The sequence below is a fragment of the Schistocerca gregaria genome, chromosome 2 (assembly GCF_023897955.1).
Source record: "Schistocerca gregaria isolate iqSchGreg1 chromosome 2, iqSchGreg1.2, whole genome shotgun sequence".
NCBI classification, from domain to species: Eukaryota; Metazoa; Arthropoda; class Insecta; order Orthoptera; family Acrididae; genus Schistocerca; species Schistocerca gregaria.
In genome coordinates, this window is record NC_064921.1 from 732,242,401 (window position 1) to 732,268,997 (window position 26,597).

General features: G+C 44.5%; 1 protein-coding gene and 1 non-coding gene across 9 annotated transcripts in view; both read right to left on the bottom strand.

The window, feature by feature from the left end:
- LOC126334869 (atypical protein kinase C) overlaps positions 1–26,597 on the bottom strand; it is a 704,619-nt gene that overhangs the window by 22,934 nt on the left and 655,088 nt on the right. The window lies entirely within an intron of this gene.
- On the bottom strand, positions 18,553–18,626 carry Trnat-ugu (transfer RNA threonine (anticodon UGU)). The gene has a single exon. It is a non-coding gene; the product is annotated as a tRNA-Thr (tRNA).

The following is a 26,597-nucleotide window of genomic DNA, read 5'->3' on the forward strand; positions in this document are numbered from 1 at the left end:
GAGACATCCAGCTATCGCGTTGGCCATGGAACGGAACCTCCCCTTTCAATAGAAGAACGAAGATACCTGTACTCCCGAGTGTCCAGAGACATTACTCATTTCATCCTCATTCACTCTCAAGTCGCCGTAGTGGCGTTAAAGAACTTGTGGAGCGGCGGCGAACCGCCCCGCAAGGGGTCTCCCGGCCACCAATGCCATACGCTCATTATTACTGTCGAGGCTGGACGGTGCACTGCGTCTTTCAACCACATCATGTCGCGGGCAACAATAGGTACAGCTGGTAACAGCTGTTGAAGCAAATGAAGTCCTGTTAATCGAACTTGTAAAATTACAGCATCATACCGCTTGACACATTCTTTCATTTTTCGATTCTGTGCTGTTTATGTACGACGGCATGGTGAAACCAATGCCTCCGAATCATTATAAATAGAAGAAACATTATTAACATTCCACATCTTTATTATTCGTGTCTACGTACTTGCAACCCTCTGCTGCTGGAGGGCTCGAAATTTTAGAATATGACATGCTGGTGTTTAACTTGACTATGTTGGGGCCTTAGAAACAGTCCTGAAAACACTGGAAGCGTGAATTCGAAGAATTCCTCCTCACAGCGAGCACCCACTTATTCGGCATGGCAATGCCAGACCACACATGAGCGTGGCGATATCTGCAACAATCCAAAACCTTAGGTTCACTGTTATCGGTGTGTCTACATAGTCCCAAGTAGGCCTGTTCATCTGTTAGCAGAAACGTAAATAACACCATCGAGGACTCCACTTCGATAGTGAAGAAGAGCTGCAAGGAGAGGTGAGATAGTGGCCCCGTCAACAAAGTCGCATATATTCAAGAATGGCTCAAATGGCTCTTAACATCTAACAACCACAAGTCGAGCACGTGCAGTCAGTCTTCCGCTGACGACGCCACCGCTCTGCCGGCCTAGCTGTGGCGAGACGCTCTGCAAGAATATCCTGTACTGTTGCTCAACAAATGTGTTACTGTCAATGATGGCGCTCTCGAGCGCAGCTTCGTCCTCATCACTGCATTCTGGCCAGCTCCCTCCTGACGTCTGCACCAGTCCGAGACTGGACTCTTTCGACTTCACAGGTGCTTCCGGAAAGTAATCATTCCGCGATCACGTCTCTTGCATTATGTACCATGTACCCGCTGGGTGACGGGAGAATAAAATCGAAAAAGGAGCGGCAGCGGCAGCGGACTTTGGCCTTATCATCGGCCAGGACGCGCCGCAGCCTAAGTGCGCCGGTGCGTGCTCCGATACCGCGGCCGTAAAACGCCGAGTCTGGGAGCTGTTAGGGCGCCAGGCAGGCACCGTAGCGACGTAAAAGCAGGACGCGGCATTTGGACGCAATTCGCTTGAGGGGGGGAGGGGGGAGGGGGCAACAGAAGCGGAGCCACTCGTAAAAATGGGGCCCGACTGGCGCTGCAGATAGCGGTGGGATGCGACAGCGCAGCACCAGGGCAAGACCGGCCTACTCCTGGCCCACACTCGCTGTGTCTGCTGCAGGTTATCCTGCATCTGCATACGTTCTAAAAATTATGGTACGGCAAGCTCACCGGACAAAATACAACTCGCGTCCTTTAAAAAGAGCACACTGGCCCCTCTGCAGCGCTATAGATGGTGCAGAACTGATAAGAAGCGGTCACGTGACCCTCCACCGCCGACGTGCACAGGCTGAACAAAAACGTGGATACACCGCGAGAAATGCGTGCTCGAACATAAACGCAGATGCCAGGCAAGCCTGCAGGCTGTGCTATGTCGCCAGTAAATTGCACGGGTCACTCGTGGTCAGCACAAATTCAAATGGTTCAAATGCCTCTGAGCACTATGGAGCACAAATTCAAATGGTTCAAATGCCTCTGAGCACTACGGGACTTGAACTTCTGAGGTCATCAGTCCCCTACAACTTAGAACTACTTAAACTGACTGAAGCGCCTAGAACCACTCGGCCATTCCGGCCGGCGGTCAGAACAGTGCTCTGAGTAGTTGTGAGTGCATTATGTCGCAGCTAAGTGAATCAGAATGTGTGCAAATTGTGGCGTTCACATCCAGCATGTTTCCGTGACCAAGGTAGGCAAAGTGTTTGATGTTTCAAGACGCACCGTATGGAAGATTTCTAGTGCATACAAGGAACGGGGTGATGTGAATGGTAGTCACTGAAGAGGACTGTGACGAAACATAAGAACACTGCTGCTGCCAAACTCACTGCAGAACTGAATGTCGCAATCGCGACTCCTGTCAGCACGAAAATAGGAACGGAGCTTCATAAGCAGAGAATTGCAGCTGGAGCTGGAATTTCAAGACCACTCATTGGTGATTCAAATTCCCGTAACATGAGAACAGAGTGCCGAAACGCTGAAATCTGGGCTATAGAGCAATGGAAGAAAGATATTTAGTTGGGTGAGTCTTGCTTCACACCGCTGAGGTGTAAAGGCTATATTAAAACGATGACAAACATCCGTGGTCCGACCAGGATTCGATCCTATGACGTCTCGGTTTCTAGCCACGCACTTTATCGCTACACCACTGAACCCGACAAGTATGTAGATAGTTCCAGTTTCGACGAGTGAGTTTGAGTGTATCAAAACACGGCTCGTAATTAGCCGTGTCTTTTGATTTCATTGACTTGGAAGCATAAATGTTGTACTCCGCCAAGGCATTGTAGACCGTAATACCTGACAAATTTCAACTCGACGTCTCTACCCGTTCCTGATAAAAAAAAAGAGTCTTAACAAATGCACAGGCAGACAGTCAGTCCATTTCTATCACACTGAGGCATAGAACCCTAAAAACAGCTGACATCGCAATAGCTTTGGTGTATACTGTAACATCCGTTCGTTAGACATCAGACCCAAGAAACACATTCTAAATACCCATGCCAGCCGGAGTGGGCGAGCAGTTCTAGGCGCTACAGTCTGGATCCGCGCCACCGCTACGGTCGCAGGTTCGAATCCAGGCCTCGGGTATGGATGTGTGTGAGGTTTAAGTAGTTCTAAGTTCTAGGGGACTGATGACCTCAGATGTTAAGTCCCATAGTGCTCAGAGCCATTTGAACCATTTTAAATATCCACGTTGGAGCACCTGAAAATCAATCCATGGGATCTGAACTGCAGTTGTGCGTTAATTTATTTTGTAACTGTAAGAGGTAAGAGGCACTTTCGGAAAGTAAAGAACTTTTTTCTTACAGAAAATTTTAACTGATATAATAATTAAACGTAACTATATTTTACATACAATTTTATACGCAACCTACTTTTCTGCCTAGTCACCGTTAAAATCAATCATTTGAATGCGGTGGGGTTAACCCAGTACTTCTCCAGAAGTATAATAGCGCGAAATACCAGTTCCCTCGTGAAGCTGCATTAGCATTTACATCTCGCAACAATATTTGCACGAGATGGTGAGTTATTGAAGTTCTGTGTCTAGCTTTAAGTACGTATTCCTTGGAAATAGTCTAGTTAAGAACCTTGTGCACTGTCTCCCTCCGCTCAGGCGTTTCTACCGCTACCACCAGAAACGTGACCGCCAGTTCAAATCGTTCTTTAACGCCACCAAGACCACTAATATACAGAACACGGTCTGTGTTTGCATAATATTAGCGTTTCTGTCGATCGCAATTCCAAGAAGCGCTTTAGCCTTGAAATGTCTCGGCGCGGCCAATAATAACAAAGAGGGAAGAAATTACAGGTCCGCAGAAGCAGCCACCGCAAAGTAGTCCGATATCCCTGTTCACGGGACCACTCCTATTCCGCCGGCGCAGTGCGAATCACTAATGCATGCGCTGGCGATCGTGGCCAAGCGGCTCGTGTGTAATGGCCACCATCCATCGTTTCTAATGGAGGTGCCGCGCGAAGAGCTACCCGACCTCCCACGTTGCTGCTCCACGGCTCGTCACGTCGACGCCACAGCTCTAGGGGACGAAAGAGCGCTCACACACTGAAGCGGTGGAGAAACTGGTATAGGCATGCGTATTCAAATACAGAGACACGTAAACATGCAGGTACGGCGCTGAGGTCGGCAGCGCCTATATAAGAAGTGTCTGACGCAGTTGTTAGATCCGTTACTGCTGCTACAATGGCATGTTATCAAGATTAAAAATATCCTCGATGACGACAACTTGTGTTATTTTCGTTACAAAGGGCTGGTAGTGGTGGTGGTGGTGGTGGTGGTGGTGGTGGTGGTGATTATGATGATGATGTGATGACGACTATGACGATTCGATCCCGATCAGGTTCGCCTCTCCGTGTCCCATAATCAGCACGTTCAAGCGTTCAGCTATCTGGAGAGACACAAGGTACTGATTATGATAATGATTCACTGGAGTCCGTAGAACAGGCAGTTAATATTGAAGCTAGCTTACCCGTCTTCAAACATAATGTCACCGTTCGAAATTCACTCCGCACTCTATCATGAATTATCAAGCCCAGATTTTTAATTTGATTTAAGATATTTATTGGTCACTTGTGTAGCACAGAACTGCGCAAAAAATTATACAAACAACACACCAAGTTTTAAAAAAAATATTACTTTCCAATTGTCCTTGCCGTCTACACACAGCACACCTCCATTCTTTCTATGTTACAACCTCTTGTCTGCCACCACACCAACGCCTAAGTGCCGAAAGCGCGGGAACTCAACGATCATCTCTAAACTTATCGACAAGTCACAATTTTTTTTTACAAAAAACACAGCTTAGTTATGATATGCAAAGATCGAAACTGTGGGGCAGCCGCATGCAATGTTCCGAGTCGAAACCGGTTAACTGTCATAAATCCACCAAATATGATCAAGACATTTGTGTGCTTTACTGATAGATTATCAGTTTATGTGAGACAGCGCATACACGCGTGAGCTATCGCCGTGACGTCTTCCAACGCTGCAAAACTCTGTTTTGGAAGAAGCGTGAAATCACTTCAACGCGGTTCCCTGACGACGCTTTTAAGGAACTGTTTACGACAACAACGTGTGGCTTACTGGTAGTAAGTGATCCCGCCCCTTAGCAGTTTTTTGAACCGAATCAAGCGACTGGCAGTTCTGGTATTTTTACGTATCTGTGTAACAATGGTGGTACAATTGTTTGAATATAATGGGAAAATTCTCTACGAACAATCTGCAGATCACGACTGCAAACAGAAGCGTTTCTTCTGTGAATCACGTATTCCGTACAGCCACGACCCGTAAGTGCTTCCAGCGGCCCCCCATGTTCGGCCTAATGAGATCGCACAGCGTTAGTCCGTGGCCCGCTCATGAAATATGCAGCGCCCCGCAGCCTGTTACGTCACGAGCAACAGGTGCAGCACGTCCCCCGTGCCGTGGAAACCATCACGTAAGAGCCTGCGCGCTACCAAACGCAGCGCCATTTGCGACGCAAATAAATGCTGCGTTTATGGGACCACCTGGGGTCCTTTTACAGCAACCTCCTAGTGTACAGCATCTGGAGTGCGAGTTCCAACAAATAAGGATCGCGCATGCCTCTAAGCAGGCACTGAGCGCATTCTGGTTCGACTTTACAGACGGCATAGTGCCAATACGTGTGTGGAGCTCAACATGACTAATAAAAAAATTCAGTACATTTGGGTTGCACGATAAATCACACAAATTTTAATGATTGACGATTCAACAAAATACCTAGGGATTACATTAACGAAAAACTGAAAGTAGGACTATCATACGCAAAATGATTGCGAGGAAGGCACACCAAAGATGGCGTTTTATTGGCAGCAGAGTCAGAAGGTGCAACAAATTTGCTTAAGAGACTGCCTAGTCCACACTTGTCTGCCACTTCTGGAGTATTGCTGCACGATATGTGGATCAGCACCAGATAGGATTAACGGAGGACACCGAAAAAATCCAAACAAGGACAGCTCCTTTGGTGTTATCGCGAAATACGTGTGATGTGCCACGGATACAATAAATTAGTCGGGGTGGAAATCATTAAACCAAAAGCTTTTTCGTTGTGTCAAGATCGTCTAATTTGCCGATTTTCTCCTTCGAATACCCGAATATTTTGTGTACTCCTACCTGCTCAGGGTAACTCAAAAGTCCGTTAACAATTGAAAATTCAATACTTCCTGGGATAACATAGGTAGAGACGTAAAAATTGACACACACGTGCTTGAAATGACACGGTGTTTTATTGAATCCAAAAAAGTGCACAAATGACCAACAAATGGCGCTTCATATTACACAAAAGCGGTAATTAGAATAAAGACAATGTTGCTTTTAGCAAATACTTAACATGTTGACCGTCATTCATCAACAATGCCTGTAGTTGAGAGATTAATTTTGTGAACAGCACTGCACAACATATCAGAAGGTATGGTGAGAAACTGTCGTCGGATGTCGTCTTTTAGTATCCGTAATGAAGTCAGACGATCGCGATGGACTTGCGACTTCACGTAACCCCTGCAACCAATGATCACACGGACTGACGTCTGGGGACGTGGGAGGCCAAGCATGATGGAAGTGGCGGCTCAGCACGCGATCGTCACCGAACGATGTGCGCAAGAGATCTTTCACACTAACGGCAATATGGGGTGGAGCACCATTCTGCATGGAAGTAGTACCTTCCAGCAGGTGTTTATCAGCCAAGCTAGGAACGAACTGACTCCGTCACTGCAGCTCATTTTATGCATGGTTATAAAGCGGCGCACTGACGAGTTGCTGGCCAGCATTGTGTGTTGGCTAGCTTTTGCAATCGTTTTTGGTTTAAATAAAACGCCATGTCATTGCAAGCATGTGTGTCAATTTTTACCTCCCAACCTACTTTATTTCGTGACCTAGTGCGTTTTCAAATGTTAACGGTGTTTTAGGTCACCATGTCCAATAACAAAAATCAGAACTTGTACGGACAATTTTCGTGTTCATTTTTCTCACATGATATCTGAAAATGAAACGGCAGAAAAACAGAAAGAAAGTAGTGTTAATAACCCTCTGCTGAACACTTCCATCTGAACAGCATAAGAATCAAATAGAGTATTAGAGCATTAATTATAATGGGCATGTTTTCCGCCGACTGCTCTAATACTATTATCACTTGGCTGAGCACATTTTATTATTATTCCATGACGATCGGGCAAAAATTTGCACACCGTTTAGTTCTTTTTCTCCAGAGATAGAGGTGATGGGACAAATTTTCATACATCCTGCTTCAGAGCATATCTAATAACGTTCAATGATTGTATCATTACATTGAATGATCCAGATCTACACAATAAAATAAGGCACACCCGTCACATTGGTATATGCTCAGTAACTAAATGTACCGCTTTCGTGTAGTCGCAGTCGCATCATATAGATTATAGAGATGACTTATAAGCGTATTAGATTTAACTTCCAACCGACAGCATTGTCATCAAAGTCAGCAATGAAAATCCTCGAAAAACGAGCTGTGGCCTTGTTGATATGACCACACCGGTATTCGTCGGGAATTTAGAGTAGCTACACATATTAAAGTTTAGAGTAACATGGCAGAAATTAGAGTACATCATTTTTTTTCACAGCCTGTCAACATACTCATACTTTAGTAGCTATGGAAGTATGTGGCTCTTATTGGTGTGCTGCATGAAATTAAACTGATGTATTAATACTCGCTGTTGTAATTCAATTGGTCTCAGTATTGCCACAGGAATACATATCTCATCCTATCAGAAACGTCGCTACAACGAAGCTACCGCGGAGTACTTCTTAACTGTGGCGGAATCGTTAAGTGGATAGTGCTGGACGAATTACTGCATTGAAATAATTAGGTTAGTTGCCTCCGTGAAAGCGACTGACCTTTGTCCTAGCGTCTTAAGCGAACGCGTCTGTTATCATTCGTGTGAATGAAATGAGAATGTGAGAGCAGAACTTTCAGCTGCATATTGCGCAACTGTAGATGGCAAGACTGGAGTTTGTGATTACGCTAAACGATATGAGGCGCACAGGAAGGCCTCTGACGATCTGAGCAATCCAATATTAACAGTGGCTCGGGCTTAATTCGGAGATGATTTGACGCAAGTACCGGTGCAGGGAGCTCATTCAGCCAGCCTCAAACTCGCCCCGACGCACAGTAATGAAGTTTGTCAGCCCTGAAAAGGTGACGCTCCAACGCAAACATTGGGCTAAATCTCTCCGTGTTTCATGTATGCTGGCAGATCAAAAGAGCCATTGGCCTCCGCTACCACTAGTGCCACGGTTAAACCATACAGAACGTAAACCACTTTTAGGCAGCCTAGTGCACAGAACATACTAATCTGCTCTGCTAGACTATTTAGGAACAGTCGCTCCAATGTCGTTATCCTGCCACAGGGGGAAAACAGGTAAATTGTGTAATACTTCTGAGTTTACATGAAGAGAGGTAAACACAAACTTATAAACAGAGCCAGCAGACAAAAATCAGAGAGAAACATTTGTGTTAAAGAAAGTGGAAAAATGAGGAAATGAAAGAACTAAGTTGTAGAACAGAAGTAAAACGACGTGAAGGGCTGAGAATCACAGATGCTTTATCAAACAGAAATGAAAATATCTGCGAGACTCTATAGTGCAATTACTCGGATGAGCAAAGCACATGCTTTATGCAATTAATTTCAACCACAAGTTGGAATAGCAGCTACCACGCGCGATGATTTTTGGCAGTTCTAGCGCTTTCACGTAGCTGAACGCTTCGTGTTTCGTAATACTCTCTCAAGTCGTGATCAAAAACTTATTTTACACACGACACATCACGCTGCTAATGCAGCATACGCCCTGGCACAGCATTTATCTTACCCCCATCATTCTACTACTTCTTCTACTACTACCACCACCACTACTAGTAATAATAATAATAATAATAATAATAATAATAATAATAACGTAAATACAGTACCGCTGTGAATGCTACATAGGCGTACGTTCAAAAAATGAGATTATGATATGAATAAATAACAAGAATAACGTGTTACAAAATCTCAAGTTAATCGTCGCTGTTACGAGAAATGTACAGCATGCGATACGGTTGCTGCAACTCAGTCAAGAGGCGGCAACATGCAGTAACTCAATTAAAAAAGCAAAAGAGTTGAAGAAAACTATTACTGAGCACTTACTTTTAAGTGACGATGCAATGCCAAGAGAACTCTACCACAGAGGTTATAATTCAAATTGCACTGCATAATTTAGTCAAATCTAGTAAGGAAGGGGAGGAGAAGGGTCAACACAAAATGAAGTCATCATTAGACAGCGCGAAAGCTTACTGTTTAGTGTGTGTGCATGAAAATCTGAAATAGAACGGAAAATCGCAAATTACGGGCGAAAAGTGATTTTAAAAGAGAGAAATCCATTTGTATGATCAGCACCACCACCATCATATTACGTTACTCGTTTCCCGCAAGAAAACGACATATGACCGTTCTGTGATTTCTAATTTTTCTCTGGAAACCACACGAGGAAAACGAACGAACTAGAAAGAAATAATACCAGAAACAACAGGAGTACTGAAACGGAGAAGTACATCATAAAAATCGAAATATATATAGCAGAAATGAAGCAGAATAATAAAGCAAAGAATTGTACCACGGCATACAACGATGTCAAACGTACGTTCCGTGTGAGGAAGTAAAATACGAACGTCCACAGGTTAAGCAATTACTCAAATGGTCGCCATTTCAAAATGGAACTGAGCACTTTCACTCATTTTTAGTGTGAACTCTAACGGTGTTCGTAAGTTATGGAAATTTAAAACAATAATTGATCAGAAACAGCAAACACCGTATGTTCAAGCAGCCCACTAAAAATATTCACATACTGTAACTGGATGGGAGGTTGCTACGGTTAGTTGCAGTCTCTTAATCGGCTCATTTTCTTCACCGAAGGCTCGTATCGTATTGGAAGTGTAATTATTATATGTGGCTGTGAAAAGTGCATTGATGGAACGTAGCGTCATGCTACTAGGTCGAGGGTGATGGATGGAAAGGGACCGTCACCGTACGAAGGACAGATGGGTTTCAACTGTTCCACTTGGCAATACGTCATGAGAAACTGCAAAGGAGACTGATATCTTATCCCATCCCTGGAAATCATGCATAGACGACTTCGGTACTCCTGATTTTCCCTGATTTTTGTACCAAAAATTCTGCAACCCGGTGCCCCAAGGACGATTGCTACAGTTTTGCAGGGCGAAAACAAAGGCGGCTAAGGAGACGTGACTAGAGATTCCAGATTATAGCTGACAGAAGCGCTACAAAACTGTATGTCTAAAAACTATTCTAATTAGCTATGAAATGCGAATGCCTGCCAGATAATGATTGTGTGGTTATGATTTTGCTGTCAGATGGCACTGGTTCGGGTCAGTGAACGATCTCTTACTCAGAAAGGACGCTGGCGTGAATGGGCGCTGACGCATAGTCCTGTGACAGCGGGCATCCATCTCTGACAGGACGTCAGTTCATCACTTTCAAATGCTGAGGAGCTACGACGCCGTCCGTCTCCAAAACACCTGCAAGGGCGGCAAAATGACCGGTAATGGCTGCAAAATTATTAATTATCATCTCCATGACGAGGCAACGAGTATCACACACTATTCGTTACTCTTACGTACTCCTCCGGTTCCGTATTGGAGTTCCAACCTTCGCTGCAACGATACTGCGTACACCGGTTGATTACAGTGATTTTTCGTCACGTCCCCGTAAAACTACAACGGTACTGTCGTCCGCAATAGCGGCACGTGGCTTACATCAGCATCTTAATACCTGGCAACACACACACACACACACACACACACACACACACACACACACACACACACACGCGGCACTTCCTGTTTCACGCATTACAATACGACACGACACTTCACACGCACACGGCTCTTGATTTATGCAAACTTTGCGCAAAGCATAGACCTCGTTTGTAAATAGAAATTGCGTCTCTCTCAGATCGCACAGGTACGCCAAAGCTCATACACATGGGACTTTGCTCTGAAGACGCTTGTGTTTGTTATTACTTCATCCAAGTCGCACTATACGAATGACAATTGTTGGTTTTCGCGGTTGCACTAACAAGTTTTTCGTAAATAATACTGCTGGTAAGGAAGACACGTCTGACAAACGCCACCTTCACACAGTAAGAAAGCCAGTGTTAAAAGTGCACAGTTCCATCGAATGCTGTAATACTGCATTAAGCTAGTTGTTATTCCCTCTCTCCTCCTCCTTACCAAACTTGCGACTGTGATGTTTCGGTATTAAGAAAGGAAATAAGCGATACCAACATAGTGTTAAATCTCATTGTGAAGTTATTTATACAAGTAATACACTATCTGTCAAAAACTGGTGTAGTAGACACACAGAAATTTTAAGATGGCGGTTTTAATAGTTCAGATGTTCTACGTAATGCCGCGCCGTGTTGCGCCCGCCCCCCCCCCCCCCCCCCTCGCCGCCCTTACACACAAACTTTAATACAAGGCACAGAACGTTCACTCAACCACGTAAAACTTACCGAAAAGTGTTCTACTTCCAGACCTCGTTTAACTTGTCCGTCATATTTGCATCTTCTTCGGTCTTGGCGAACCCATCAGAGACCCATTTTCCACTGTGGTGTTTGTGGTTGGATCGTACTCATGACACCAATTCTTTTTTAAATGTGTTCTTTAGGCACTACATGAGCTATAAACCTGAGCAATACGGTACCGAAGTCAATCATGTTACCAAAACCTAGTTGCTCAAATAGGCCGCGTACTTCCTCTACATAAATTTCTACAAAACCTGTATCATTGACCGTGGATTTTCCGATACAGACATTGGTTGTGGGATTTGATATCTAAGTGACAACTGTAAAAAAATGTATTACGGGGACTCGGGGCAGAAGTGGATAGCGGGGCACGACGCGATTACGCTGTTTTCTAGATTGGGGAGTGCTGCAGTCTACTGTAGTGACATGAAACTAATTCTCTGAATGTAATGAAAAGTGCAACAGTGATTTTGACGTGATTTGGAGTGCGAATTGTAACTGAAAGATTGTCCTTCACATTTCTAATTTTGTTTTTATAATTATCGCTGAATTTAAACACAAGGTAGGGCCGTTAATTTTTAATTGTACGCCCTTAAATAACATGTAATGTAGAAATGTATGCCATTCGCTGTAAGTTCGTTACATCAAACTTTTAAGTCCATCAGTTGTTATGGTCCATAAAAGTGATCAATCTGGAATGTGCTCTCGGAATGGAAGAGGACGGGGCTTTCATGTTTTGATGCAAGTAGATTTCAAGCTATACATTCCTTTCCCCCCCCCCCCCCCCTCTCGCATTTCCAGATGGCGTGAACTCACATTAGAAAGACTGTTAAATAGCAACTGCGTATTAACTCAACGGAAATGGCAGTTTCACTCGCTCTCTCTTCTGAAATGGGAATTTTGAAAGCTCATAAGAAGTTTAACGCGCCCAAATCAAGGTTGCAAAGATACGTTTATAAGGCTAACAAGAATCCCAACTACAGAGTTAACAAATCAACAGTAAATTGATAAACGCGTTCACAAAATGACGAGCTGGTAGCACACTAGAAGTCAGTAGGGAACAAACTTTATAGTCCAGCGATGAACTATCTCACTACCAGCTAGTTCAAAGAAATGGCTTACCACACAGATTCGACAAAAGAACTTTTCTAGCTTGGCAGGACTGGGTTACAGGATTGTCTACTCGCAAACCGGAAAATACATCTGATGCACGAGCGAAGGGATTCAAAAAGTAATAATAACAGTAACTTGGTATCAGGCATTAAAAATAAATGTATATTTTTCAAAACGACAAAACATTTTCTCACTGTTAACTATTTTTTCCATATTTCTTAGTCCAAACTGTTCATTAAGAAACCTTGTGTGTCGGTTTTAAGACGATATTCCAAACAATTTCGACGTTTATGCAATAATTAAAAAAAAATCTTATCCCATTGTACCGTATGGGTGTGAAGGACGGGAAACATGCAAACATTTCCTTCATAAAATGTAAAAAACACACAACACAGTTTTAAGAGGTTTTCGAGTAAAGTACGTAAGGTTATCAGATTGAGATTTTCACTCTGCAGCGAAGAGTGCGCTGATATGAAACTTCCTCGCAGATTAAAACTGTGTGCCGAACCAAGACGCGAACTCGGGACCCTTGCCTTTCACGGGCAAGTAGTCTACCATCTGAGATACCCAAGCACGACTCATGCCCCGTCCTCACAACTTCGTTTCAGCACACACTCAGCTCCAGAGTGAAAATCTCATTCTGGAAACATCCCCCAGGCTGTGGCTAAGCCATGTCTCTGCAACATCCTTTTTTTCAGGAGCGCTAGTTCTGCTAGGTTCGCTGCTGTAAAGTCTGGAAGGTATGAGACGAGGTACTGGCAGAAGTAAAGCAGTGAGGACGGGGCGTGAGACGTGCTCGGGTAGCGCAGATGGTAGAACACTTGCCCGCGAAAGGCAAAGGTCCCGAGTTCGAGTCTCGGTCCGGCACACAGTTTTAATCTGCCCGGAAGTTTCTTACGTTAGGTTGTACCAAGGTGAATTTTTATACCTTTATAAAGTGTTTTCTTGTACTCTTTTATTCTACACATATCGTTAAACATTGAGTATCACGCTCTGCTCCTGCTTCCCTTACTAACTGAAAAGGTGTGGACATGCTTGAATAAGACGCTGCAGGCTGAATTTGGATTAAGTTTTTCAAATTTCGTTGATCAGAATGATCTCACTGTATGAACTGATATTTGCACTCCATACTGCAACGTAGCCACGACGCAAGGTGTGTCTCATTTCATTGAAAAACCTGAACACTGGCAGCAACGCACAGCCAACGGCACTGAATCTCTTCAAAGCAATTTCAGCTTTCTGTTTCACAGCGATAGTGCAGCACGAGTAACTGGTGCAAATCTTTGAATCTCAACTCATTAATGCCGGGCCTGTGTGTCAATTTCTCACTTATTAACACAAACATCATCTCATTTGACTTTATGTGGCTGAGCGAGCCCAGTTTCAGACCACCTCACAACAAAAAATTCTTAAATGGTTACGGGAGTCGAAGCAAGGAACAGCGCATCAGTATTCTGCGAGGCTAAGACAGTGCTTCCTTTGAACGCTGTCGTTCACAAGTGCGACATAGTCCCGTCGACAGTCATATCCAGTAGCCAACAGGCCCTGACTTTCCACAAGCGTCTGGTATTTTGAAGAAATGGTGTAAAATAGGACTTTATGATATTAATTGTTTTCATGAATCTCTGGAAGTAATAACACAGCTGATGATGAGGAAAGGTGTCATACAGGTCATGAATAACGAATAACTACTGAAACACACACCACAATAACGAAGAGCATCCACCTGTGTCCTATGAGTAGTAGTCATAGTGTTTTGATTACCACATCGAGAAATAAAATTAGGTAATTAATATTTTTTTATGTTTGCAGGTACGCGTCTCCAGACCGGGTAACAATACCATTTCCCGCTGGTCGAGCAGCCAAAGCTAACCGGCGCCACCCACTGAAAATACACTGAGGTGACAAGAATAACGGGATAGCAATTTGCACTTATATAGAAGGCGGTAGTATCGCCTACACAAGGTATAAAAGGGCAGTGCATTGGCGGAGCTGTCCCTTGTACTAAGGCAATTCGTGTGAAAAGTTCCCGACGTCATTTTGGCCGCACGATGGGAATTAACGTATTTTGATCCCAGAATCTTAGTTGGAGCTAGACGCATGGGACACACCATTTCGGTAATCGTTAGGGAATTCAACATTCTGAGATACACAGCGGCAAGAGTGTGCCCAGAATGCCAAATTTCAAGGCACTACCTCTCACCATGGATAGCGCAGTAGCCGACGACCTTCACGTAATGACTGAATACAGCGGCATTGTGGCGTAGAGTTGTCTGTGCTAACAGACAAGCAACACCGCGTGAAATAACCGCAGAACGTATCCGTTGGATAGTGCGGGGAAATGTGGCGTTAATGCGTTATGGCAGCAGGCGACCGAAGCGAGTGCCTTTGCTGACAACGTAACATCGCCTGCAGCGCCACTCCCGAACTCGTTATCATATCGGTTGGACACAGCACTATTGGAAAACTGTGGCTTAGTCAGATGAGTGCCGATTTCATTTGATAAGATCTGATAGTAAGTTCGAGTATGGCGCAGACCCTACGAAGCCATGGATCCAAGTAGTCAACAAGGCACTTTGCAAGCTAATGGTTGCTTATAATTGTGTGTGTGCTATGTTTACATAGAATGGACTGGCTCCTCGGGTCCAACTGAATCGATCATTGATTGGCAATGGTTATATTCGCCTACTTTGAGATCATCTGTATTCATTCATCGGCTTCATGTCTCCAAACAACGAAGCAACGGAGAAATTTTTATAGATGACAATGCGCCATGTCTGTACATCCTAGACAATTCGAGCGAATTTATCTCGTCACCCTGATCTCCCGACATCAGTCCCATCGAACGTTTCTAGGGCATAATCGAGAGGCCAGTTTGTGCACAAAATCCTGCACCGGCAACACTTTTACAATTATGACGGCTACGGAGGCAGCATGACTCGGTATTTTTGTAGGGGACTTCCAACAACTTTTTGACTCCATGCCAGTCGAATTCCTGCAGTACGTCGGCCAAAAGAAGGTCGACACGATATTAGGACATATCCCATGACTTTTTCCACCTCGGTGTAAGCGGAACTGTTGAAGCAATGCAACGTCAGGGGAGATTTTCATGATTAAACCTAGTAATTACAATTTTATTCTACGGGGAGGAGACCGCTTTTCTGTAGTCTTCCTAAATGAGACAAATTATCCGTACGTACCTTCAAAGCAGCGGTAACTGATTCATTGCTCCAGCTCAGTTGCTTAACGAGAGTTCGGTTTGTAATAGCAGAGACGTCAAAATTACATCAATTTTACAGAAAAAAATTTCTTGCATGTCTTATCAACTGTTCTAATGGCCTGCTCAGATAAGACATGGTACATTCGCATGGAATGTCGTACACACCCGACTTTCGGTGTCTTAAATCGTTCTTTAGCTTTTTATCCTTGTTATTGGAAGTGAAATACAATGGCTGTTACGTTTCAGCAGGAGCCTACCCATCTTTCAGTGTAATGGGCCAGTAAGGCAGAAAAACGTTGCTTGACTTCACTTTCTCTGGAAGAGTCTCAACCTATTTTCCAGATGTTCTTCATTTCGACAGAAATTGTCGCTCAGTTAGACTACCTGCGTGCGCTTTCCATCGGAACACGAATCGCAGACAACCCTCTCCTTGTGTGAAAGCGATCGAGCTCTAGCTACATCTACATCCACACTTTGCACGCCACTGTGTGGTGCATGGCGGACAGTATCTTGTAGTACTACTACTACTACTACTACTACTTAGTAGTAGTAGTAGTATACACGATTACTGTTAACGTAAATGAACACGTTGTTATTTTTAGTCCCACCCTTGGCGGCAGTAGACTCGTTCTGTAGTCTACGTCACCTGCTGGTTCTCAAAATTTTCTCAATAGTATTCCTTGAAAAGAACATCGCCTTCCCTCCAGGTACCTCCATTTGACTTCACGAAGTATCTCCGTAAAACAAACAGGTTGATCTAACTTGACGGTAAGAAATCTAGTATTCCGCCTTTGAATTGCTTCAGTGTCTTCCTTTGGTCCGACCTGCCGCGGATATCAAACACTCAAGCAATACTCAAGAATGGATCGCACTAGTTTTCTATACGCAGCCCTCTTTACATTTGAACAACGTTTTCTAAAATTCTCCCAGTACACCAAATTCGACCATTCGCCTTCCTTACTACAATCCTTACATGCTCGTTCCATGTCATATCGCTTTGCCACATTACGCGTAGATATTTAAGCACAGTACTAATAATGTATTACAGTATTACGGGATGTGTTTTTGCTACTCATCTGAATTAACCTTCATTTTTCTACATTTAGAGCGAGCTGTGATTCACCACACCAACTAGAAATTTTGCCTAATTGTAAATCATCTTCAATCCTCCTACTGTCGCTCAATCTCTACACTTTATCGTATACTACAGAGTCATCAAACAGTCGCAGACTGCAGCTAACTCTGTCCGTCAGATCATTTATGTCTATTGACCATCGCCTATGACGCCTGATTCCTTTACGGCGAACGGTGATCGCTCGGGGAATGGAGATATAAGTTAGGGTGCCAGCATTTGTTTGTTCACTGTGATCCAGAGGAAGAACCAGAGAGATCATGCGTTGTCATTACAACGTGGATCGATTGTAAATCGGAGAAGGGACAGAAAATTAATACGTGGAGCTCCGAGGCTAGGGGCGACACCTCTAGCGACGCAACGCGCCACCATTCAGGGTTTATCGTAGCGATTGAAAACTTATCGCCCCGCGGCAGACAGCGGAGCCAGCACGGTGAAAAATAAACGGAAATTGGTTGGTTGCAGGCGGCGGCGGCAGCCGTGGCGTACATTAAACATGGGGCGTGCAGATTGGCGGGCGCTGCTGAATTATGCATCGCGCCGGCTGTCGGCTCTATTTGATTTGGCAAGATGGATGCGCCGGCGCGCGCCATCAATCAGCCAGCCGCATCCCGCGCTCATTAAGCGCCCTGCCCGGACCAGGCTGCGCTGCGCTATGCCACACTGTGTTGTGCTATGCTATGCTATCAAGCGCTGGCCGCTGCTGCGTGTTCCTTACAGTGGCGGTGGCTCATACCAAGCATCGAGAACTCGGGGGGGGGGGGGGGGGGGGGGGGGGGTTGGAGGGGGGACGGAAGGGAGGGGGGGATGTAAGCAGGGAAGCAGGGAGAGAGGAGGTGCCGCTCTGTGCAGTGCCCGGTTGACCCAATTATATCTTGCGTGGAGGCGACAGAAACACCAACACTACATCGTGGAAAAGCAAAAATTGCCTCCGTATCTGCAAAAAGGATCTTGCAGACTACTCATCCTCCACTTCATTCACAATTATGTCACTTGAATGTGTGTAGGACAAATGATAGCCGCCTTCGAACTGGCTCGAGATTTCCCGAAGCGCAACAGTGCTCGGTACACTAACGAGCTTGTTCGAACCGTTACCTGACATTTGGCTAGGGCGTCGCAAGTGCAGGAGATGCGCGAGAAACCACAAATTACTCGATTCGTACAATCAATGCTTCCACTTCAAATTTCCTGAGACTTACAAGGGAACAGTATTAAATCTTACCACTGTACAAATTGATGACGTATCTGAAAAAATTTGCAACAATAGTTATCGTATAGGTCTCTTTGGATATACACTGTTGAGTACCATTAATTTGACCGCCTGTCAACAGCCTGAATAACCACCTTCTCCGGTGTAAACCGCTGCAAGACGTGCAGGAAGATAGAGATTGAGATTCTGGAAGGTATCGACAGGCAGTGTGGAGCCATACCGACTCCAGTATCGTGACCAGCTGCGCTACGTTTCTCGGTGAGAATCCATGACGCGAACAGCCTGAGGTGGTCCCAAAGATTCTCGACTCGTCTCAAATACTGGAATGAAATGATAATTAAATGGACACCCTAGCTGCAAAGAGGCGTTGATACAGTTCATTGGGGACAGTTGAAAATATGTGCCCCGACCGGGACTCGAACCCGGGGTCTCCTGCTTACATGGCAGACGCTCTATCCAGTCGAGCCACCGAGGTCACAGAGGATAGTGCGCCTGCAGGGACTTATCCCTTGCACGGCCCCCGTGAGACCCACATTCTCAACATGTCCACACCACAACATTCGTAGTGCACCTAATAGATGTTTGCCCATCATAGTCATTACTTGTGGCAGATTAATCTACCAAGTCCGCTAAGATTTTGGGCATAGCGTGTGCGTTCGCACAAGAAGGGCAAACATCTATTAGGTGCACTACGAATGTTGTGGTGTGGACATGTTGAGAATGTGGATCTCACGGGGGGCGAGCAAGGGATAAGTCCCTGCAGGCGCACTTTCCTCTGTGACCTCGGTTGCTGAGATGGATAGAGCGTCTGCCATGTAAGCAGGAGATCCCGGGTTCGAGTCCCGGTCGGGGCATACATTTTCAACGTGTCCCCTATGAAGTGTATCAACGCCTCTTTGCCGCTAGGGTGTCCATTATCATTTCATTCTAGCGAAAGCTGCAAGGTCATCAGCGGTAACTGTTCTTTCGGGAACAGATACTACCTTCATATATAAATACGGGAAGTTTGATGGCCATGGGAATTCGGTAAACTTATCCTAGTACTCTTGGAACCACACGCGTATGATACGAGTTTTCTGGCACGGCGCATTGTCCTGCGGATGCATGCCATCGCGCCGAGGAAAAATAAACTGCATTCAGGAGTGGACATATTCCGAAGGATAGATGCAAACTTATGTTGATCCACTACGCGTTCCAGAATTATGGGATCACCCATCGAATGACCTCTGATCAGGGGCCTTCTGACGATTGCTGCACAGTGTTTGGTTTCAGACGTTTCACGTCGTACGCGCCAACGATCATCTCTTCGATGGAGTATAAAACGTGATTTATTTGAAAAGCCTCCTGCAGCCACTCAGTGGACGGCCAGCTAAGGTACTGGCGTCTAAAGCCTAGATTTTGTCACCGATGGACGGCACTCAGCGCGTTGCATGAACCAGGCGACTGCTGCTGAGGCCCACTTCCAGCATAGTTCGCTGAACGGTCGTTTGAGGAGACACTGCTGCTGGCCCCTTGATTCGTCTGGGCGGTCAGTTACTCAGCAGCTGCACGTCTATTCGCCTTAACACATCTCCCCAGCCGTAGTTCACACCTGTCATCTGGTCCGACGTGCACCACGCTTCTCTCGGTGCCGGTTTTGAATAGCGTCATTTCGCCATGCACGGTATACTTCAACCACGGCGGCACGCCAACAGTCTACAAACTTAGAAGTTTCGGAAGAGCTTCCACCCTTGGACTGAAGATCAGTGATCATGCCCTTTTACACGTCAGATAAATCGATCCCTAATCGCTTTATGACAACTACTGCATTATTTTCTGAGTCCCCCCCTTCCTCCGTCACAATCTTCATATTCTCCGCTGATAGAGCTGCCCCCCCCCCCCCCCCCCCCCCCCCCACCCTCCAGTCGTCTGCGAGTGGTTACTGCATGTTGATGTCAAACACAGGCTGTGGATACATATATGTGACTGGATCGTGTTTAAATATTTGCACTGATTTTTCAGTAAAGGTAACAGGCAAAGGCGAAGGCGAAGGCGAAGGCGAAAACGCTGTGCTAGGAAGAGAAGGTTATCCCTGTACAATATCTTATTTCTTTACAACAAACTAATAATTTAGGAAGTGGTTTGCAAAATAGCATTTCTGTTCCTTTTGCACGTTATTATAACTGGTATGAAAGTTACAAATATGTCTGAAAATAAGATGTCAACATTTAGATGAAACAAGGGAAAACATTCAATCAAGAATTAAAAGTCTAACAAACGAAATATTTTTTGGTGAACTGACTGAATTGTTGCCGCGAGAGTAAATTTGAGCGGCAAGGCCCATGATGGAGATAGTACCATCAGACAACACTAGATCGTGGGACGATCGAAATTTTGAGAACTGGACAGAATCTTGACATCAATCTATTATTTATTTATTAGTCGTTTTTGTTCCACGTGAACTGCACCCTAGAAGATACTGTAGTCCGTGCTTCAGTTATTTTTGTTATCAAATTCTACACTGCATTAAAAACGCTAAAACCAGTGGCAGTGATAGTACAACAACAGCCATTGGACTGCGGCCCTAGTGAAAGATTGAACAGAACACGTTGTTTCCCGAACTGTGTCGTATACTGTTTGAGCAGTTTTAGTCGTGTTCAAATACAGCTCTACTATAACCACATCCAATTGATCACTCTGCAGTTATTACCACTAAAGCATTTCAAAAATGGTTCAAATGGCTCTGAGCACTATGGGACTCAACTGCTGTGGTCATTAGTCCCCTAGAACTTAGAACTACTTAAACCTAACTAACCTAAGGACATCACACACATCCATGCCCGAGGCAGGATTCGAACCTGCGACCGTAGCAGTCGCACGGTTCCGGACTGCGCGCCTAGAACCGCGAGACCACCGCGGCCGTAAAGCATTTCGCAGAGGATCATACTACCACTTTGCCTCTACCTTTTCACTCTCTAACACCACGCGAGAAAATAAACCCCTAAATCTTTCCGTTTTCTCTTACTTCATCACGATTGACATTTCTCCCTATGTAGGAGGAACTAAATAAAATATTTCGACATGCGTAGAAAAAGACTGATGATTCAACTTTCGTGAAAAATCTCAAGACTACGGAAACAGCCCTTGGTTTTAATAATTGCTACCCTCACTCGCCTATCTCACCCGCGACACGCACTCTCCCAAGTTGTTCGTAATGGTAACTAAGTATTTAGTTGAACTGACGACCTTTAGAGTTGTGTGATTTATCGTGTAACCGCAATTTCAAGAATTTTCCTTTTTAATACTCATACGTAATATATCACACTTTTTATTGTTTCGCGTCAATTTTCACTTTTCGCACGACGCAGATGCCTTGTCTGAAAGGTTTTTCAATTCGCCCTTGTCTTTAAATGACTTTAGTAGACAGTAAATGAGAGCATCACATATATATTTTTTTTTTTTAGGGCTACTCAAATTTTCCGCCAAATCGTTTATCCAGGTAAAGAACACAGAGCAAACTGAAAACTAAAACTTTCCGACAGAAAATCACGAATCCAGTCGCATGACTGACACTACGTTTGAAAGACACGCAGTTTGATGAAAGGTCACTGTACCGACTTACAAGCGAGTTGATCTCGCGAAACGCCTGGGCTACCGACTTCCTTGCGTAACATGTGCGTTTAGCGGTACACCTGACACTCTTGGCCAGGCGTACTGTAGCGCTTCAATGCGCTTTCACTAGGTATAGTATGATGCCAACACATTTTCCAACGGAAAAATGCATACACAGGGTGTCCCAGGAGGAATGGTCAATATGCAGGGATATGACAGGAGCGACCATTCGAATCAAAAAAAGTGTAGCAAACATAGGCTCTAAAATGCATACCTTGAGAGGTAGAAGAGATGTATTTCACAGTAGGAAGATGAAGTACTCACAGTTCTTAGGGTTTACCAGACTTTTTTTGTTTCGATTGATCGTTCCTCTCACATTCCTGACTATTTACCATTTCTCCTGGGACGCCCTGTGTGATGCACAAACATCATGAGATTTAGCTACGTAAATGACACGTATAGCGGCGACTAAAATCGCTAATATCGTAAATTTGACCTACAGCTTCCCCCACTACTTATTAATGCTAATGGATTGCCATTACGATACTAAAATCTTGTGTTCACACCCTTCATTAATTTGTTGTGTGTGAGCGACACTTGACGAGTCACGTGACTAGCTGTCGAAAACTTAGGGTCAAGCAGAAACATGTCTCCTCACAATTCGGTACGACACACCTTTACTGATCATTTGTTTCCGTTTTTAACATGCAGTGATGACTGCGTATTGTATAACTTACGTACAATACACGTGAGTTTCTACGTAAGACGCAACAAGAAATCTACACGTACAAGTCACTTTCAAATCCCCTATTATCTACAGGGGAAAAAAAACCAGTAATTTGAATAACTGCACTTATTTCTATAATAGCACGTCACCAGCACAATGTAAGCTCTAACATGTTAAAAAAAATGTACTACACGACAAACGCATTTTATAATGGTAATTATTTCCCGAAAAGCTTCGTGCAGAAAACAAACACACAAAATCGAGCCTGGAAGTAAAATAGAAAAGCAATTTTTTTTGTAATTAGGATTGCTTAATACGTTTGTTCGGATTTACGGGCATTAAAACCTGCAGCAGCATACATTAAATCTACGTCTGAAAGTCCATGCCACGAGCAATACTGTATGATTAACAATCAAACATGGGCTATTAATAGCGGTGAATTCCACTGTGCGGTCAGGTCGCAGAGGAGTGTTTACTGTTTTGCAACGAGGCGCTACCACCTTCGTCGGAGCAGGCAGTAGTTCATTGCGAAACATAATGTGGTTTACTAAGGTCCCTTGCATGCGTTCCCCATTCAAAACGCACACCGACAGACGTACTCATTCCTCGCCCTTTGCGTCTACTACATGCCCGTATACGCCCGTATATAACTGTATATTGTAATGTGCATATTGTATTGTAATATGTAATGTTGTACCTGTATGACCGATTTTTCTTTCCCATTTCCTCCTCGTATCGAGCGAAACAAAAATGACTGCTAGTGTGTCCTTAGCTCTCTTATCTTACTCTCGTGATCTGTATGCTTGATACACGGTGGCGAAAGCTTAATGGCCGCAGTCTTTCTTGAATAAAGTCTCTAAATTTACCCATGAAGGTTTCACGAGAACTACATCGTCTTTCTTTCAAGGGTTCACATTTACGTCCCCCGTAGATTTCTGTTACACGTTCTTAACGACTGTAACCGATTCGTTACGATCCTACCGGTGCGTCTCTGAATTTTTTCTGCTTCTGTTGGCACACCTACTTAATAATGATTCTAAACACTCGAACAATACACAAGAAATTGTCGGACTAGCTTTCCCTGGTGAGATTTCCTTTAGGAATGCAATGCATCTTACCAGAACACTTCCAACAAAACCAAGTCTACCATCCACCTACCCTAATACTGATGTTACGCAATCATCATACTTCCTATCACTTGTTAGTATTACCCTAAGACGTAGAGGCGTGAAGTGCTCAGAATGTTCATCAGTCATCTTGTAATCGCATACACTCGGGTTGTTTCTCTTTGTTACAGGCGTTATCTGACATTTATCCGTATTTAAATATAGCTGCCATTTATTACATCAAAGTGAAAATTTTATCAAGGCCTGTCTGCATTTTCTGACGATCGTCCAAAGATGATACTTTTCCTTACACAACAGCATCACCATTAAACAATCTGCTGATCCAACCTAATGAATCGTTCATGTTTACCAAAACATTTGCCGATGCCTTTACGCTCCTTGGAGCACACTTCAGTTTGTGCGTAACATTCACCATCCAGTATAACGTATCTGGATCTATTAGTCAAATATTCGTGACGCAAATGACATATTTGCGGAGATATTTCGTGTGAGCGTCTCTCGGTCGCTAGTCAACAACGTGCCACAGTGTCTAACACCTTTAGGGAGTCTATAACGACGGAATCTACTTGTTCAGCTGCATCTGTTGTTCGCAATATGTCTATATGAATGATGCATGCTGAGTTTCACAGGAGTGGGTTTCCCTTAAACGATGCTGGTTTTACAGAAAAGCTAGTTTTTCCCCAGGAACATCATAATGGGTTAGCTTAGGACCATGAAACACAGACTTAAGTGATAGTGGTCTGTACTCTATCTTTGAATATTTTCGTAAAACAGCAGTAATTTCCACTCTTTTTCTGTCACACTGACTTAAAAGCTGCGCAAGACATTCTCGGTAAATAAGAGGTAGGAAGTAAGCTAGTTCTGCTGTGTATTACATGTAAAATCCAGTGCTTCTCAGCAAACGTACTCTGTGAGCGGCGGGCACTGTACTCCCTCCGTCGCCATGAAAAATGGCGTGTGTGGTCTGTTTGCAGATTTGTGTAAAAGAGTTAATCAATATTGAGGAAAGTGGTTGAAGAAATCAGGACTGCACAGTGCCTGTGACAATAATTTCAGATCAATTATTTAAAGCTGTGTTGTCAGCGCGTATTGGGCACTGCGAGGTTTTTCGTTTTCCCACTCAGCTACGCTATGAATCCAGATTTATTTCCCAACAGACTGACGTTCCTTCTGCAGAAAACTAAACTAATAAATTCCTTGACAAACCTACATTTTCTACACTTACTTCAACGCTGAAGAGACTGTCACATCAAGCTATGTGCCTTTGATATTCACACTGCTACCGATATGCAACATGATGCTTACAATGATTTTACGAGCAGTCATGCGCCGTAACCTGCGTCGGACACATGATTTTCATATTTTATAACGCTACGAATTTTAACTTTCTACATTAAGCGGGCGTAAAATGGTCAGCTGTAAATACCAAGTACGCTTTGAAAAAATCGCAATCCGGGAAGGGTGCAAGGACTTTGCTAAAAATAGTGCAGTTTCGTACCCCGTCTGAATGGTACAAAAACCTCTTGTACACGGCCAAGTACATAACATTTTGAATTTCCGTACTCCTTGACGTGATAACACATGCGACGTTTTCGTAAATTGAACTTTCTGAAACTAATCAGTGTCTTACGATACACTAAATATTTAGCGAACCCACCTTTTATTGCGAAAGAAGATTCCTAGCACTGCGGATTGAAGGACGAAAACATTGACGGTATTAGACAATATGGATCCGGCACTGTTGCTATTATAAGGCATCCCTGTCAAAATATATCCTCCCCGACTCCGTAGTTGGCGCCTCTCCCATGTTCTCGCTCGACTAATCCCGCGTGGCAGGAAGGGAGACGCCGCTACTAGTTGCGTACGAGCGACAGGTGCATGATTCAGCCACAATCCTCATACCTGGCCGCTGTCCGCGCAATAGATTTTTCCCGCCAGCAGCGCGCCAAACCGTGCCGTGCCACGCCTCGTCGTGAGCTGGCGTCCAGGTCCGTCCGACCGACCGACCGAACGCCCGCGGCTGCAATTCAGTGCGGCTTCTTGCCGCCGCGCCGGCCAGCCGCCCGGGGCGGGGTCGTTAATCTCGGCGGCCACAGCCAGAGCACGTGTGCACGCGGCGCTGCCCGATTTGTTGCGCTCGCGAGCGCCATTCCGTTTCGGTCGCTTCTCCACTTCTACGGGGCCTCTCTAATTACCCTGTTTGCGTCCAACAGCCTCCGACAAGTTTACAAACGCGCCGTTTCCACGAACGTCTCTAGTTAGCTCAACATACGATGCGGTGTTAATTAACGCTGTCGTAAATTCAAGCTTTCTGTGAAGTCTCTGACCAATACTAAAGGTGGCTACACCATGATTGTACCTAGGCGTGCACCTCTTCATCCGAAGCAAATCGGCGGGCACAAATATGTCTTTCTTCAGGGCCCCAAAAATATGTGAACGGCATGGGGAGTGTTCGGAACCGTATAGAGGGGTGTGCAGACATTTGCCACGATTTTACCTGCTCCGAAGGTTTGTGTCCCTTGTCTCCCCCTCCTCCTCTTCCACATCGCTTACTGAGCCTGTCCGCCGATTTACTTAACATAGAGCCAGAATCTCTTCGGGTTTTCCGCCACATTTCTAGAGAGAGTTTCGTTGTGGAAACTATTAAATGCATCTCGCATTGAAATCCGTACCAAATTTCGAGCCTCAGTAAAACTTCGCCAATCTTGAAGATTTTGCGTTCGTCTAAATTATACTTTCCTTTTTCGGAGCTCCTGCAGCAGCTTGCTGTCGTGTTTTGTGTACCATGGGAAATAAGTTCCGTCTCTTATTAATTTATTTCGTATGAATCTCTCGAGTGCCGTTGATACTATTTCTTTGAACTTCAGCCACATATGGTCTTCATTTACATAGTTTGGAAGGATTGGAGACTCACTCTCAGAAAGACGTCAACCGAATTTTTAGTTGCTTTTATAAATAGATATATTTCGCTTTTACTTTTGGCGAATTTCTTTCTTACGGA